Genomic DNA, 8710 nt, shown 5'->3' with positions numbered 1-8710 from the left:
AGATATGTAAACAAACAGTAAGAGCAACAGAAGGACACGGTGTGTGTGTGCGTGTTGAGTCTCTGTGTGTGTTTCACACACACAAACGAGTGAAATACCACAGCAAACATGATTAGAGCCTTGTTAAAATCACATCCACCACGTATTCTCCCTCTTCTATCATTCCCCCTTCCTCTCCTCCCTCTTCCTTTCTCTTCCTCCCACTCCTCCTTACTCTCTTCTGCCTCTCCTTACCTCTCCTCCACCTCTCCTCTCTCCACCTCTCCTTTCTCCTCTCCTCTCCTCCACCTCTCATCTCCTCTCTCCTCTCCTTTCTCCTCTGCTCTCATTCCTTCTCTCCTCCTCTCCTTTCTTCTCCTCTTCTCTCCCTCTCCTCTCCTTTCTTCTCTCCTCTCTCCTCCACCTCTCCTCTCCTTTCTTCTCTCCTCCTCTCTCCTCCTCTCCTCCACCTCTAATATCCTTTCTTCTCTCCTCTACCTCTCCTCTCCTTTCTTCTCTCCTCCTCTCCTCCACCTCTCATCTCCTCTCTCCTCTCCTTTCTCCTCTGCTCTCATTCCTTCTCTCCTCCTCTCCTTTCTTCTCCTCTTCTCTCCCTCTCCTCTCCTTTCTTCTCTCCTCCTCTCTCCTCCTCTCCTCCACCTCTAATATCCTTTCTTCTCACCTCTACCTCTCCTCTCCTTTCTTCTCTCCTCCTGTCCTTTCTTCTCTCCTCCTCTCCTTTCTTCTCTCTTATCTCCTCTCCTTTCTTCTCTCTTATCTCCTCTCCTTTCTTCTCTCCTCTTCTCTCCTCCTCTTCTTTCTCCTCTCTCCTCCTCTCCTTTCTTCTCTCCTCTTCTCTCCTCCTCTCCTTTCTTCTCTCCTCCTCTCCTTTCTTCTCTCCTCCTCTCCTTTCTTCTCTCCTCCTCTCCTTTCGTCTCTCCTTTCTTCTCTCCTCTTCTCTCCTCCTCTCCTTTCTTCTCTCCTCCTCTCCTTTCTTCTCTCCTCCTCTCCTTTCTTCTCTCCTCCTCTCCTTTCTTCTCTCTTATCTCCTCTCCTTTCTCCTCTCTCCTCTCCTTTCTTCTCTCCTCTTCTCTTCATCTCCTCTCCTTTCTTCTCTCTTCCTCTCCTTTCTTCTCCTTTCTCATCCTTTCCTGTCCTTTCTTCTCCTCCTTTCCAGAGGAAACACAAATCACCAGCCGCTCCAGGGCACTTCCTCTTATTCAGAACTCACTTCCTCTGTCTGAGGACATTTCCTTTACGGACTCGAACACCCTATTTGCTCCTCTACAGACAACTTCTCACACAAGCACGCACACACACAGGCAAAAGATAAATGAGGTATGTGTGAGTTTGATATGATCTGATGTAAATGGAGATCAACAGCATTTGAAATTCAGGTAGAGTAAACAAGGACAGTCATGAATAGCCTGAAGGACTACTGACAAGAGTACTCTTCATAATGACAGGAGTACTCTTCCTTCTCCTCTCACACCTCCCTATACCCCCCTCCCCTACTAACACTCTTTATGCCTCCTCCTCCTCCTCTCACACCTCCCTATACCCCCCTCCCCTACTAACACTCTTCATGCCTCCTCCTCCTCCTCCTCTCACACCTCCCTATACCCCCCTCCCCTACTAACACTCTTCATGCCTCCTCCTCCTCCTCTCACACCTCCCTATACCCCCCCTCCCCTACTAACACTCTTCATGCCTCCTCCTCCTCCTCTCACACCTCCCTATACCCCCCTCCCCTACTAACACTCTTCATGCCTCCTCCTCCGCCTCTCACACCTCCCTATACCCCCCTCCCCTACTAACACTCTTCATGTCTCCTCCTCCTCCTTTCACACCTCCCTATACCCCCCTCCCCTACTAACTCTCTTCATGCCTCCTCCTCTCACACCTCCCTATACCCCCCTCCCCTAATACTCTTCATGACTCCTCCTCTCACACCTCCCTATACCCCCCTCCCCTAACACTCTTCATGCCTCCTCCTCCTCCTCCTCTCACACCTCCCTATACCCCCCTCCCCTAACACTCTTCATGCCTCCTCCTCCTCCTCTCACACCTCCCTATATCCCCTCCCCTGCCACTATTCCTCCTCTACCCCCAGCCACCTCAGACATGTAAACAGCCACCCAGGTGAAAGGGCGAGTCGGGGCAGGGGTTTCATCTCCTTACGCTTTAGTGGAGGTGTGTTGCCGAGGGATACAGAACACAGAACTGCCCTCAGCAGCCACATTGTTGGGCTATGTGTGTGCGGGCATGCGTGTGTGGTGTGTGCTTGTGTGTCATCATTCCATGCTCCATATACAGTGCCTTGCGAAAGTATTCGGCCCCCTTGAACTTTGCGACCTTTTGCCACATTTCAGGCTTCAAAAATAAAGATATAAAACTGTATTTTTTTGTGAAGAATCAACAACAAGTGGGACACAATCATGAAGTGGAACGACATTTATTGGATATTTCAAACTTTTTTAACAAATCAAAAACTGAAAAATTGGGCGTGCAAAATTATTCAGCCCCCTTAAGTTAATACTTTGTAGCGCCACCGTTTGCTGCGATTACAGCTGTAAGTCGCTTGGGGTATGTCTCTATCAGTTTTGCACATCGAGAGACCGAATTTTTTTCACATTCCTCCTTGCAAAACAGCTCGAGCTCAGTGAGGTTGGATGGAGAGCATTTGTGAACAGCAGTTTTCAGTTCTTTCCACAGATTCTCGTTTGGATTCAGGTCTGGACTTTGACTTGGCCATTCTAACACCTGGATATGTTTATTTTTGAACCATTCCATTATAGATTTTGCTTTATGTTTTGGATCATTGTCTTGTTGGAAGACAAATCTCTGTCCCAGTCTCAGGTCTTTTGCAGACTCCATCAGGTTTCTTCCAGAATGGTCCTGTATTTGGCTCCATCCATCTTCCCATCAATTTTAACCATCTTCCCTGTCCCTGCTGAAGAAAAGCAGGCCCAAACCATGATGCTGCCACCACCATGTTTGACAGTGGGGATGGTGTGTTCAGGGTGATGCACTGTGTTGCTTTCACGCCAAACATAACATTTTGCATTGTTGCCAAAAAGTTCAATTTTGGTTTCATCTGACCAGAGCACCTTCTTCCACATGTTTGGTGTGTCTCCCAGGTGGCTTGTGGCAAACTTTAAACGACACTTTTTATGGATATCTTTAAGAAATGGCTTTCTTCTTGCCACTCTTCCATAAAGGCCAGATTTGTGCAATATACGACTGATTGTTGTCCTATGGACAGAGTCTCCCACCTCAGCTGTAGATCTCTGCAGTTCATCCAGAGTGATCATGGGCCTCTTGGCTTCTCCTTGTATGAGCTGAAAGTCTAGAGGGACGGCCAGGTCTTGGTAGATTTGCAGTGGTCTGATACTCCTTCCATTTCAATATTATCGCTTGCACAGTGCTCCTTGGGATGTTTAAAGCTTGGGAAATCTTTTTGTATCCAAATCCGGCTTTAAACTTCTTCACAACAGTATCTCGGACCTGCCTGGTGTGTTCCTTGTTCTTCATGATGCTCTCTGCGCTTTTAACGGACCTCTGAGACTATCACAGTGCAGGTGCATTTATACGGAGACTTGATTACACACAGGTGGATTGTATTTATCATCATTAGTCATTTAGGTCAACATTGGATCATTCAGAGATCCTCACTGAACTTCTGGAGAGAGTTTGCTGCACTGAAAGTAAAGGGGCTGAATAATTTTGCACGCCCAATTTTTCAGTTTTTGATTTGTTAAAAAGGTTTGAAATATCCAATAAATGTCGTTCCACATCAAGATTGTGTCCCATTTGTTGTTGATTCTTCACAAAAAAAATACAGTTTTATATCTTTATGTTTGAAGCCTGAAATGTGGCAAAAGGTCGCAAAGTTCAAGGGGGCCGAATACTTTCGCAAGGCACTGTATCTGTCTGGGGATAGGGATCGAATCCCAGTCCATGCTACTGCTCTAGGAGGTCCGATCTAACCCAGAGATGTTTTTTCAGAACAGAGGTAGAGACAACACAGAAGACATGTTTCAGCTGATCAACACACAGCAGAAAGCAGCGCATTATCTCTGTGGCTCAACTACATGTTAAAGACATATTACTAAGTCTCTACGGACAGGAGAAAGAGAAGGACCTAAAACAGAGAAAGGGAGGATAAACAAAGAGGAGTGGAAATAAATGAGAGAGAGAAACTAATAGAGAGGAGAAGAGGAACATGAGGAAAACGTAGTGATGAAGGGATGAGATGAAAGGAGGAGAGCTGAGCTGTAACTAAGAGAGACCATCTGGGTGAATATTGCCGTCCATTTCTTCTTTATGACTTCTCTCTTTTCATCTTCCTATCCTTCTCTTTTTACTCTCTCCCTCTCTTTTCTCATTCTCTCCCTTCCTCCATCGCTCTCTCTCTTTCTCTCCAGACATGGGGGAATGGTAGTATTTGAAGAAGCCCTCAGCTGTTTAACACATGGGTTACTGGACATCATAAGTGTGTGTGCACCAGCATGCACATGCCTGTGTGCACCAGTTGTTTTGGAATCACCACATTTGATTAGACACCATGTACCTCAGCAGGGGATTATGGGTAGGACATGGGGAGTCTGCATAAGGTGCCAGGGCCTGTAGTGTTAAAGGGATACTTTATATCACTCATTTACTCTCTCTCTCTTCTGTGTTTCTTTCTCTGGCCGGTCCCTTCCTACACTCCATCCTCCAAGCTGACAAAGCTTTTATTGTGTCCCTCCTTCTGCCTCATCCCCTATGGGTGACAGACACACACACACACACACACACACACACACACACACACACACACACACACACACACACACACACGCACACACGCACACACACACACACGGACACACACACACACACAGTCACACACAGGCGCACAGGCACACATACACTGGCACACACACTGGCACACACACAGGCACAGTCACACACACACAGTCACACACACAAACACACACAAACACACACATAGTCACACACAGGCACACACACTCACAGGCACAGGCACACACAGGCACAGACACACAGTCTCACACACACACACACACACACACACACACACACACACACACACACACACACACACACACACAACACACACACACACACACACACACAGACAAACACACACGCACAGGTACTGCATGCATTAGTCACTGATACTATCAGAATACCTGGGAAGCTACTGTACAGTGTTCAGATCTGGGATCAGTCACGTGACCATATGTAAACTACCTGACACACACAGGCTTCCCTGCGCTCGACTCCCATCCAAAGCCATAGCCAATACTGGCATGCAGTGTGCACAGCAATAAGCAATCAAACAACAGTGTTCTTTGTGTGTGTTTAACAATTTAACATGGATTACTGAGCTATAATCTGTCAGTAGGCTGCTAAATAGTTCACTCAGGAAGTAACCCTTCAAACCCTAAATAGTTCACTCAGGAAGTAACCTAAATAGTTCACTCAGGAAGGAACCCTTCAAACCCTAAATAGTTCACTCATTAAGTAACCTAAATAGTTCACTCAGGAAGTAACCTAAATAGTTCACTCAGGAAGTAAACCTAATAGTTCACTCAGGAAGTAACCTAAATAGTTCACTCATGGAAGTAACCTAAATAGTTCACTCAGGAAGTAACCTAAATAGTTCACTCAGGAAGTAACCTAAATAGTTCACTCAGGAAGTAACCTAAATAGTTCACTCAGGAAGTAACCTAAATAGTTCACTCAGGAAGTAACCTTAATAGTTCACTCAGGAAGTAACCTAAATAGTTCACTCAGGAAGTAACCTAAATAGTTCACTCAGGAAGTAACCTAAATTGTTCACTCATGGAAGTAACCTAAATAGTTCACTCAGGAAGTAACCTAAATAGTTCACTCAGGAAGTAACCTAAATAGTTCACTCAGGAAGTAACCTAAATAGTTCACTCAGGAAGTAACCTAAATAGTTCACTCAGGAAGTAACCTAAATAGTTCACTCAGGAAGTAACCTAAATAGTTCACTCAGGAAGTAACCTAAATAGTTCACTCAGGAAGTAACCTAAATAGTTCACTCAGGAAGTAACCTAAATAGTTCACTCAGGAAGTAACCCTCAGTAAGTAACCCTTAATAGTTCGCTCAGGAAGTAACCTAAATAGTTCACTCAGGAAGTAACCTAAATAGTTCACTCATGGAAGTAACCTAAATAGTTCACTTCAGGAAGTAACCTAAATAGTTCACTCAGGAAGTAACCTAAATAGTTCACTCAGGAAGTAACCTAAATAGTTCACTCATGGAAGTAACCTTAATAGTTCACTCAGGAAGTAACCTAAATAGTTCACTCAGGAAGTAAACCTAAATAGTTCACTCAGGAAGTAACCTAAATAGTTCACTCATGGAGGAACCCTTTCAAACCCTAAATAATTCACTCAGGAAGTAACCTAATAGTTCACTCAGGAAGTAACCTAAATACGTTCACTCAGGAAGAACCTAAATAGTTCACTCAGGAAGTAACCTAAATAGTTCACTCAGGAAGTAACCTAAATAGTTCACTCAGGAAGTAACCTAAATAGTTCACTCAGGAAGTAACCTAAATAGTTCACTCAGGAAGTAACCTAAATAGTTCACTCAGGAAGTAACCTAAATAGTTCACTCAGGAAGTAACATAAATAGTTCACTCAGGAAGTAACCTAAATAGTTCACTCAGGAAGTAACCTAAATAGTTCACTCATGGAAGTAACCTAAATAGTTCACTCAGGAAGTAACCTAAATAGTTCACTCAGGAAGTAACCTAAATAGTTCACTCAGGAAGTAACCTAAATAGTTCACTCAGGAAGTAACCTAAATAGTTCACTCAGGAAGTACCTTAATAGTTCACTCAGGAAGTAACCTAAATAGTTCACTCAGGAAGTAACCTAAATAGTTCACTCAGGAAGTAACCTAAATAGTTCACTCATGGAGGAACCCTTCAAACCCAAATAATTCATTCAGGAAGTAACCTAAATAGTTCACTCAGGAAGTAACCTTAATAGTTCACTCAGGAAGTAACCTTAATAGTTCACTCAGGAAGTAACCTAAATAGTTCACTCAGGAAGAAACCTAAATAGTTCACTCAGGAAGAAGAAACCTAAATAGTTCACTCAGGAAGTAACCTAAATAGTTCACTCAGGAAGTAACCTAAATAGTTCACTCATGGAGGAACCCTTCAAACCCTAAATAATTCACTCAGGAAGTAACCTAAATAGTTCACTCAGGAAGTAACCTAAATAGTTCACTCAGGAAGTAACCTAAATAGTTCACTCAGGAAGTAACCTAAATAGTTCACTCAGGAAGTAACCTAAATAGTTCACTCAGGAAGTAACCTAAATAGTGCACTCAGGAAGTAACCTAAATAGTTCACTCAGGAAGTAACCTAAATAGTTCACTCATGGAAGTAACCTAAATAGTTCACTCAGGAAGTAACCTAAATAGTTCACTCATGGAAGTAACCTTAATAGTTCACTCAGGAAGTAACCTAAATAGTTCACTCAGGAAGTAACCTAAATAGTTCACTCAGGAAGTAACCTAAATAGTTCACTCATGGAGGAACCCTTCAAACCCTAAATAATTCACTCAGGAAGTAACCTAAATAGTTCACTCAGGAAGTAACCTAAATAGTTCACTCAGGAAGTAACCTAAATAGTTCACTCAGGAAGTAACCTAAATAGTTCACTCAGGAAGTAACCTAAATAGTTCACTCAGGAAGTAACCTAAATAGTTCACTCAGGAAGTAACCTAAATAGTTCACTCAGGAAGTGACCTAAATAGTTCACTCATGGAAGTAACCTAAATAGTTCACTCAGGAAGTAACCTAAATAGTTCACTCAGGAAGTAACCTAAATAGTTCACTCAGGAAGTAACCTAATAGTTCACTCAGGAATTAACCTAAATAGTTCACTCAGGAAGTAACCTAAATAGTTCACTCAGGAAGTAACCTAAATAGTTCACTCAGGAAGTAACCTAAATAGCTCACTCAGGAAGTAACCTAAATAGTTCACTCATGGAAGTAACCTAAATAGTTCACTCAGGAAGTAACCTAAATAGTTCACTCAGGAAGTAACCTAAATAGTTCACTCATGGAAGTAACCTAAATAGTTCACTCAGGAAGTAACCTAAATAGTTCACTCAGGAAGTAACCTAAATAGTTCACTCAGGAAGTAACCTAAATAGTTCACTCAGGAAGTAACCTAAATAGTTCACTCAGGAAGTAACCTAAATAGTTCACTCAGGAAGTAACCTTAATAGTTCACTCAGGAAGTAACCTAAATAGTTCACTCAGGAAGTAACCTAAATAGTTCACTCAGGAAGTAACCTAAATAGTTCACTCATGGAGGAACCCTTCAAACCCTAAATAATTCACTCAGGAAGTAACCTAAATAGTTCACTCAGGAAGTAACCTAAATAGTTCACTCAGGAAGTAACCTAAATAGTTCACTCAGGAAGTAACCTAAATAGTTCACTCAGGAAGTAACCTAAATAGTTCACTCAGGAAGTAACCTAAATAGTTCACTCAGGAAGTAACCTAAATAGTTCACTCAGGAAGTAACCTAAATAGTTCACTCATGGAAGCAACCTAAATAGTTCACTCAGGAAGTAACCTAAATAGTTCACTCATGGAAGTAACCTTAATAGTTCACTCAGGAAGTAACCTAAATAGTTCACTCAGGAAGTAACCTAAATAGTTCACTC

The sequence above is a fragment of the Oncorhynchus kisutch genome, linkage group LG11 (assembly GCF_002021735.2).
Source record: "Oncorhynchus kisutch isolate 150728-3 linkage group LG11, Okis_V2, whole genome shotgun sequence".
NCBI lineage: Eukaryota > Metazoa > Chordata > Actinopteri > Salmoniformes > Salmonidae > Oncorhynchus > Oncorhynchus kisutch.
This window is presented reverse-complemented; position numbering follows the sequence as displayed.